Here is a 10,000-nt window from a genome sequence, read left to right as displayed (position 1 = left end):
GGCTGACTAAATTAGCACAATACAAAGGTTTCTCGCCCCATATTGTGCTTTAATAAAAAGTTCATTAGTAACTTCAAATAAGCTGAAAATATCTTCTTGACCGTTCAAAAGCTCTTGGTTGTAGCGCCTGATAAGTAAAAAAGTAAACTCTTAAAGCTTGTTCCACTTTTTAAATATTTTGCCTGCTACAAAAGATTTCTCCACCGGTCGTGATCGAGCGCCGTTGTCCGCCAAGTCGTTTTAGCCTTTTTTAGAATGAACACATGCCAAGAAAATATCATTTGTTGTGAAATATTCACCACGTTTCGGTTATTTACTTAATACTTAAATACAATTTAGTTATTATAACTTCTCACAGTGGAGTATTGTGCAAAAATGTAGTATAACAACTTGGGAATCTACAGCACGCGTTTTTTATTGGCCAGGCATAGACCCAGACATCATACCAGTTGAAGAAGATATAATAACGGACAGTACTGTGCAAATTAGTACCTCACTCCTACACTCGCTTGTACCCTATACCGCAGGGCATAGAGGTGTACGCAGCACCACAACTCGTACACACCACTACCGGCTAATTATATCGATTGTAATCTGCGTAGAATAAACAGAATGTATTGAGACACCAGCGGGATTGGTTCGCATTCTCATTATTATTTAGGAACGGATAGTATGAACGTTCCTCTTTTTATTAAACGATGGGGAAAAGGATTGGAGTGGATGAGTTACGAGTGTGTAGTTGGTTTATTGCACGGAACTATGTTTTAACACTCGGCCCTTGCACCGTGCCGCGGACGCGTGTAGCTTCGCCAAAAGCCCGGATTGAAAGAGATCGAGAAATCTCCAGTTTACTCTGATGTGTATGACGCGTTGCTACGCAACGCGCGTCTCTAGGCAACGAGCGTCTCTAGGCAACGCCAAAGTTAAGTTGATAATTAACAAAACGCAATAGAATCTTGTGGCCAAGACTGCCACAGTACTCCCCTCCTAGACTGGTGTTACCGGTATCGTAGTGGAATTGTGACTTTACGTTTCGACCGTGTAACTCCAGTCGAAAAATCTTGTTGTGGCGATGACGATGTTGTCGATCTCGGTTCGATCACTGGTGACTGTTCGACGTCTGACGATGATGTTCCCCGAGGAATGTTGTTGTATGTCTGCGTTGAGGATGGCGTTGTATCGTCTTCCGTACCGTAAGCTGGCTTAAGGCGATCGATGGACACGACGGTGGTTTTCCCGTTTACTTGAATCTGGAAAGACTTTGAGTTGCGTTTTAACACTAGATAAGGACCATGATAAGGTGGTGTCAAAGCGGGACGAACGATGTCATTGCGCAGGAAAACGTGAGTGCATGTTGAAAGGTTGTGATGCACGAACGTCTTTGGCTTGCTGTGCCATGCTGACTGTGTTGGCTGTATTCTTTCGAGGGCTTCGTTTAACGTTCGTCGAAACTCGGAGTGGTCGGACAGTGTGACTTGCGGCTTGTCGTTTAGAAATTCGGCAGGAATACGTAAAGTTGTGCCGTATACTAACTCTGCTGGCGATGCTTTGATGTCGTCTTTGTACGCTGTGCGTAAGCCAAGCATAATCAGTGGTAGATGCTTAACCCAATTGGTGGAATCTTTGCAGCAGATGGCGCTTTTCAGGGTACGATGCCATCGTTCTATCATTCCGTTCGCCTGAGGATGGTATGCCGTAGTCCGGATATGTTGTGTTCCCAGTGCAGCAGTTAGTTCTTTGAACAATGTTGACTCGAACTGTCTGCCCTGATCGGTGGTGATGTACGTAGGTATTCCGAAATTGGCGATCCAATCTTTCATTAGGGCGTCTGCTACTGTGGACGCAGAGATGTCAGCGATAGGAATGGCTTGTGGCCAGCGGGTGAAACGATCAATGATGGTTAAACAGTATCGTTGACCGCAGCTGATGGGTAATGGCCCGATGATGTCCACGTTGATATGAGCAAACCTGCGCTCTGTCGTTGGATATTGCACTAGCGGACTATGTGTGTGACGTCCGACTTTAGCGCGTTGACAGGACTGACAGCGTTGAACGAACTCCTTAATTTCGCGTTTCATGTCTAACCAGACGAACCTTTCTGACACTGCTTTGGTAGTAGGTTGGGTTCCTGAATGGCTTAGATTATGGACGTGTCGTATCACTGTATTTCTGAAGGCTTTCGTGACGTAGGGTCGGAAAATACCCTTTGGACAGTCGCAGTAGAGTTTTCGTGTGCTGCCTGGAATCGCGACCTTTTGCAGGAGTAGATCCGTCTTTATCCTTCCTTCGAGTATGTCACCCAGCTCTGGATCTAAAGACTGATCTTCTGATAACTTCTCGTAGTCTATCGAGGAAATGGTTGTGATAGTCTCTACGCGCGATAGTAAATCTGCTGTGATGTTCTCTTCACCAGCCACGTACCGGATGTCAGTAGTGAACTGGGCTATATAGTCGAGATGACGCAATTGACGAGGTGATGCTTTATCACTAGATTGATGGAAAGCATACGTCAGTGGTTTGTGGTTCGTATATATCGTGAAACTCCTTCCTTCAACATAGTAACGGAAATGATGTACCGCCAAATAAATTGCGGTAAGCTCACGGTCATATGTAGAATATTTTTGCTGCGCTTTTTCGAATTTTTTGGAAAAATATCCCAAAGGCTGCAGCTGACCGTTTACTTTTTGGTGTAGGACGGCTCCTGCGGCGACATCGGATGCATCTGTCCACAGAGATAATTCTGCGTCCGCATCAGGATGTGCCAACAGGACGGTGTCCACCAGTTGTTGTTTGCACTTTTCAAAGGCAGATGTAGTAGCTTCCGACCAAACTAGCGGCGTCTTATCATTTTTCTTATTGCCGGGCATCATCTCTAGCAATGGTCCTTGTGCCTCCAAGGCATGCGGTATAAATCGCCGATAAAAATTCACCATTGCTACGAACCGCTTCAGCTCTTTGACTGTTGACGGCTTAGTGAACTGACTTATTGCCTCCACTTTTTCCGGCAGCGGGCGTATACCTTCCGCGCTGACCTGATGACCAAGGAAAGATAGCTCAGGCTTGTCAAATTCACACTTTGCCGGGTTGATCTTCAGATGGCACTCGTGCAGTCGTTGAAATAAAACTCGCTGATGCTCGCGATGTTCTTCCAGAGATTTAGATGCTATGATGATGTCGTCAATATAGGGGAAGACGAACTCGAGTCCCCTTACAGCGTCGTGAATCAACCGTTGGAAGGTTTGAGCAGCGTTCCGTAATCCAAAAGGCATGGTAGTGAACTCGAAGAGGCCGAAAGGTGTAGTAATGGCCGTCTTCTCAATATCATCCGGATGGACCGCTACCTGGTGATACGCTTTGTGCAGGTCGACTTTTGAAAAGATAGTCTTTCCCTGCAGTAGCACAGTGAAATCTTGAAGGTAAGGCAGCGGATATCTATCCGGCACTGTTACGGAATTTAATGCTCGATAATCGCCGCACGGTCTCCAGCGGCCGTCGGCCTTTTTCACCATATGCAGTGGACTGGCCCAACTGCTTTTTGATGGCCTACATATTCCAAGTCGTAGTAGTGCTTCGAACTCTTCTTTGGCCGCTGCGTACTTATCCGGCGGTAGGCGGCGTGGTCGGGCAAACACTGGAGGTCCTGTCGTTTCTATCCGATGAAAAATCCCGGACTGGACCGGAGTTGTGGGTGACGTTAATGATGTCAACCCAGGAAACTTCTTGATTAACTCACTGACCGGGCAGGATTGATCCAGAGTAGTAATGGTCATCTGTGATGACAGATCTGGTGAGCCGGACACTTGGATACCCGTAAGCCCGTCTAGCAAACATCCGTTTCGCAGATCCACTAGCAGGTGATAATGACTAAGAAAGTCAGCACCTAGCATAGCGGATTGCACATCGGCGACGACAAATTTCCACAGGAACGCTCGGTGTAAGCCCAAATCCAGTTGATAAAGCTCTTCGCCGTATACTGTTATTCGTGATCCGTTCGCAGCAAATAGTTGTTTAGTTGTGGTATCAGCTGGTGGTCTGCTGACGACTCTTGGCATAATTGAAACATCGGCGCCGGTGTCGACTAGGAAGCGGATACCACTTTTCCTATCGACGATGGTGAGTAGGCTGCCGGAAGGTCGCTCGTTAGTGTTAGCGACATTGGCTTCTGTGCTGCTACGTTCTTGTCAGCTGTTTTTTGATGCAGGTGGTTGATGCTCTTCTTTTGGCTGCGTGGATGAATCTGAAGCGTAGGAACAGGGCTGTATACAGCGGTGAGCATCCGCACCATACTTGCAGTGATAATAGCATACGCTGCTCTGATGGTCTCTGCGTGCACCTCCATAGCGGCTCTGGGATCGATGACGTGATCCAGACCGGCCGCGCGGGCGTCCATTATACTGAGGCTTGTAGTGGCTTGGATATTGTGGTGCAGCTGCAGCAAAAACCTGCTGCGGGCGAACTATTTCCGCCAACTGATCTGCCTGCTCGGCCAACTGAACAAGGGTCAGAACATTTTCGGAGATTTTCAAGACTGCGCGGGTCGTCTCTGGGAGCTGCTGCAACCACAAAAACTTCACTAACTGTTCATCTGTTAACACGCCTCGTGCCAAATCCTGCATTTGTCGCAGTAGCTGTGACGGTTTGCGGTCTGCTAATTCGCATCCTTTCAGCAGTTGTTGTATACGCGCCTGATCGCTGTAACTATACTCTTTCATTATGCGCGCTTTTACCGCTGAATATTGCTCTGAGTCCGGGGGAGAGCGCACAATATCTGAGCAGCAGTCTAATATTTCGCTGTCAATAGCTGCTATCACATGGTAAAATTTTGTTTGCTCCTGAGTTATACCACTTAAGGCGAATTGTGCTTCCAGCTGGGCAAACCATAGCTCAGGACTTTTCTTCCAGAATGGGCCTATCTTTAACGCCACCCGATTAACAGCGTAGGACGGCGTCGTTTCATTCGTGATACTCGGCACGGCAAGGTTTTCCGAATTTTCAAGCTTTATACGGGCCAACTCTTCCCGTAAGCGTGCTAGCTCCTCTTCAGTTGTTTCTTTCGCCATCGGAAATGCTTAAAGTTACTATCTCACGCGTACAGCGTTTTTTCTCAGTACACACGTGACTTCACTCACGAAACGCGCGCGGCTTTTTCTCGATACGCGCGCGGTTTTTTCTCAGTAGGCGTGCGGTGTTTTTTCTCGGAACGCAAGGGGCTTTATTCACAAATCGCGCGCGGTGCTATTCTCGGAACGCGTGTGGTCTCACTCTCTCGAAACGAACGTATTGTCCTCCAATATGGCGATTGATTCCGAAAATATCGGATTTTTCTAACCGCAACTTTTCATTGGTTACACACACCACACCGATCACGGTAGGACTCCAGAAATACGCGAATTTTATAGCCGTGTCTCTGGCGCGCTCACTATCTCAAAAATCTGCTCATTTCACCGGACAAAACACAACGTCATTGGCGGAAATCTCTTCAACACACAAATCGCTTTTCCCGATCACGTCGGGGTCACCACTTTAGGAACGGATAGTATGAACGTTCCTCTTTTTATTAAACGATGGGGAAAAGGATTGGAGTGGATGAGTTACGAGTGTGTAGTTGGTTTATTGCACGGAACTATGTTTTAACACTCGGCCCTTGCACCGTGCCGCGGACGCGTGTAGCTTCGCCAAAAGCCCGGATTGAAAGAGATCGAGAAATCTCCAGTTTACTCTGATGTGTATGACGCGTTGCTACGCAACGCGCGTCTCTAGGCAACGAGCGTCTCTAGGCAACGCCAAAGTTAAGTTGATAATTAACAAAACGCAATAGAATCTTGTGGCCAAGACTGCCACAATTATATATTGGAGAATATTGGAGAAATAGCTTAGGTAAGTAGCAAATTAAGTCATGTATGCCGAATTATTTCTAATTTCAACACGTTTTTCAAAATTTTCTAGCTACCATATTGCCAAAGCTGTTAGATAATACCAGGGGTATCTATGAAATCCTCGTGAACTTGAACATCGCTGGCTTTCCTGCCATAAGGACTCATATGTGAAAGCATATCTGGACATTTATGGTACTGTTCAAGGAGATACCTGAAATGGAGCCAATAGCGGTAGGCGTATTTCGGATTCCATATTCGGAGCTATGGTGCTCGTTTTTCGCTATGGTGAACTTGCTGAAGCAAAGAATTTGCATTAATTTTTTTTTGAGTGAATTTTCCGCTAAGGATACTTTGAGAATAGTGCAAAAAGCATTTGAGGACGACGTTTTGTCGACGTTGAAAGGGTTCGCAATCTTCGGTACTCAGCCGCTTTTTTTCGTCTAACGATCGCTTCGAGTCTTTGCGAGCTGCTTCAAGATCAGTGGCCGGGACTTCCGTTTTCTGACGTGTTTACCCATGTCCGCCAGGTACTTCTTAACTTTTTGGCCAGTTGCACCGATCGCACGGCCAATCCCACGCAGCGATGTAGCCACTTTTTCCTCGGTCTCGGTCGGATCAAAATCCTTTGGAGCTTTTTGTCGGTCAGAGTCGTCAGCCGTTCAGAACCGTGCCTTCTTGTGATTCTTTTATTGTTGGGCAATAACGCCAAGATCTTACAGATACTGGAACGGCCATATCCGGCGCTCACAAAGTGACACACGATGAACTTTTTGGACGTATCAGGATGCCAGTTTTTGAAAATGCATAAACCTCGGAACGAAGTTGCTTCACATTTTTCGTCATCACGATTAGAGTTCGACTGATAGAGCTTTCCAATTTTGTCTGATGACTCATGGATAAATACTATTGATGCCGCATTTTTAGTTTCTGCAGTGCGATGGACGGTTTGCCCATGAAGAATCGACAAATTGTGTCTATTTTTTTTAATGCATACGAGCACCAGCATAGGAATTAGGGTATCCGGAGTCAAACGATATGTTAGACTAGTTTATTCGTGAGCACCACGTGCCGTTTTTGCCGCATTAGGGGAAAGAAAAGATGGCCACACATTGCATCGTCTCTTTCGCGCCTCGCGTTTTACCACTACCGCTGCTACCGCGGCAGGGCAGTTCGGCGGGTAAGGACACCGCTCGAAGACGACAGCGAATTTGATATGGTGAACGATATACTGGTGATAGACCCACGTCATCTGCTAGGTACTGGAGTAATGCGGGACATTTTTTAAAAATGTGCCCGCATGATTCCACGGAACACGAAAAATGCTTTCGATAAGATGGCAGTACAGCAAAGAATCCCAGAAACACTGGGACTTGTAAAGCTCCCATCAATTTATCTACCAAAGACATGGAGAGCTCCACACTATGAATATTTATTGTGTTACGGTGGGCCTCTAATTTTTAAGGAGCTAATGAGCATGAAACATTATGCTTGAATCATGTTGCTGTGTAAACTAATTCCTATAATGATCCATGGTAAATTTATTTTTAAAGCCCAGCACGAGTCCTTTATAGATCGGGGATGATAGGAGAGAATTTGTATGGCCTATTAAGCCTTAACAGGAGCGAGAAAATGTTCTGTTTCAACGGGATAGTAGAGTCTTCTAGTGTTATATGTCAGTAGTTCCTGCCAAAAGTCACCCTTTATCAATCATTTTCAATCATTTTGTTTCCAAAGATTTCATGTTGCAGTGCACGTGGAAAAACGTGATTTTTATAGATTCATTGCAAAGTCCATCGATTATACTAGAACTTCTGAAGCACTGTTTGAAGCTATTCGGGCGCATTTGTTGTTCACTGCGGTTGATCGCTCGCCAACGGAAGAACGTGGATAAATTTGTAAAAAGCTTTATAAGTAAAGAAGGTCAACGAGCAGCAAGTGCATTTGTAGGCAGTAGGATAAGTGTAAGCTACCGTTTGAATTAAGCAGACGCTATAGTAAACTATCTATACACGAATTATGATTGTATGAATTATGTGAATTAAGAATGTTAACACATAAAGGTATAACAGTCTAAAGCAAAGTGAATAAAAGAACAGGTGAAGTCATAACACTTTTTTGCCAATTTTTTTTGACGATTTTGTTTGACATATGTAGGCGCCTGACAGCAAGCGTTTGGCGATACGAAGGATATCGAAGGAAAAGTTCAATGGTTTTATCAGGTAAAGTAGGTGCTTTTCCGCGATGATATGATACATTTCCTTATTTTACACCGTGTCCAATATATTCTCATACACTTTTTTGAAGGACGTTTTTGATATGCTCACGGCACCTAGTTCAAGTATCAATATTGTTTTCTCAAATTTTAGTGTTTACTTAACATTTTGGCAGTTGAATTGGTCTGTTTTATGTTGGGGTTCTAATTTTAGTAACCATGAAACAATTACGTGTCTGTGTTATAAAAAACGATGTTGGATAGGGAGCGTCTAAACCCTATTTTCAAAACCCTTAAGCATCTTGGAATCAAACGTGATTTCGTATATCGATCCCTTAAAAGATAGCCTGAGACTTCCTCGTTACATTACAAAAAAGATCGGGGCGAAAGCGGTCGGCTAGTACTGAAAAAGCGATCAAGACCGTTCGGGAACGTATCCGACGTTATCCTCAACGTTCGATACGAAAAATGGTCACAGATTTGAAAGTTTTGATATCAACCACGTATAACTTTTTAAATAGGAGCTAGAATATAATGTTTATGAAAAATTGAATGTTCACGGAATTCCGGAAGCTAACGAACAAAAAAAAAATGGAACATCAACTCTTCTTGTATCGCGGCACGCTGGGCACGACTTGTGTTCTCTGATGAATTGCTATTTGTTCTAGAGCAAAGTTGTGATGTCCTAAACGATAGATTGTGGTCCAAAAACATTAAGGATGTAACAGATAACCAAAACAACATCCTCAGTTTTTCAAAATGCGACTAGTGTGATCGTTTTTGGGGATATTTGCCCGCACGGTTAATTACCCCTATTTTTTTTTAAAGGCGGAAAAAATACTCAACGTATTATAAAAGATATCTTATGAAGAAAATGGTGAAATCTAGCGTGGAAAGATTATACGGGAACGAAAATTATGTGTTCCACCATGATGAAGTGCTTTTTTGGGGGGAGCAATTTTGGTTTAAAATTATTGCAGGGACAATTTAACAAGCTTTTTAGCGAAGAATGAATGGCCTGCCAGTTTACCAGATGTTAACCAACTGGACTTTATCTTTTTTTATATAATGATTGAACCTAAACGAACAAAAATTGCCTAATTTTATTCGGTTTGAAGCAACGATCCCAAAAAAATGGGAGGAAATGTCTATGAAAGTCGTCCGTGCCACGTGCGTTAGACTATCGAAGCGATTGAAGCTCGTAAAAAAGGGTGGGAGGAGGGTAATTCCGAAACATATTTTTTAATTGATTAGTAAAAGTTCTCTTTAAAAAAACACTCTGATGATAGAAAATGGTCCACCCGTTAAGAAAATATAAATGATTGGATTTGTATGAGAATATATAGGACACGGTATAGATTAAACTAGCAACCGGGCTGTGTCTAAAAGCGTGTGAGCAGGGTGCTGGAACGTTTGCTATTCATAACCAATTCATTCGTAACCAAATCATACCACTGTCACGCATCTACAACTGTCTGTTTCTTTCATTCATTTATCTAATTTTCGCCAGCGATTTTGTTCGGGATGACTTCACCTGCTCTTTTACTCACTTTGGTCTAAAATATAAAGTATCACACAATAGTTCATATATAAAAGTGTGTGAATTATAAATTTGAAATAAAAGTGTGCGAAGCAAAACTTTGACTACCGCGTTTCTCTACTTTAACATCAACAACAAAGCGACCCGGCGCGTAGGAGGAAAGGAGATCTCCCTATGGCCGTTCCTCAAGGCCTCCATCCTTCTCTATCCCCATGTCGCCCTGAGGGTTAAGCTCCACATCAGCATCAAACTTGGTTCCGGTGCGGAAGGGCCTTAAGAGGGGCCGAGCCGCGGAGCGTGGGCGCACTCCCGGCCAATGAGGAAAGCTTGTGCTGCTGTGGGCCGGCCTGCGTCGTGGTTGGCCGGCAGCAC

At 44.4% G+C, this 10,000-nt stretch overlaps 1 protein-coding gene across 2 annotated transcripts in view; it reads left to right on the top strand.

Moving 5' to 3' along the window:
* The window catches only part of LOC126571683 (uncharacterized), a 32,360-nt gene that overhangs the window by 17,253 nt on the left and 5,107 nt on the right, over positions 1 to 10,000 (top strand). The window contains exon 2 of one of the 2 annotated variants that reach the window (XR_007607916.1): positions 1 to 25. This exon is cut by the window's left edge and continues 384 nt beyond it. The exons of the other annotated variant lie outside the window; for it this stretch is intronic. The gene's annotated coding sequence lies outside the window, so the exon portion shown is untranslated. Of the gene's footprint in view, positions 26 to 10,000 lie in introns of those variants that run through there. 2 annotated transcript variants of the gene reach the window in all.

Source organism: Anopheles aquasalis, chromosome 2, assembly GCF_943734665.1.
Source record: "Anopheles aquasalis chromosome 2, idAnoAquaMG_Q_19, whole genome shotgun sequence".
NCBI classification, from domain to species: domain Eukaryota; kingdom Metazoa; phylum Arthropoda; class Insecta; order Diptera; family Culicidae; genus Anopheles; species Anopheles aquasalis.
This window is presented reverse-complemented; position numbering and strand designations above follow the sequence as displayed.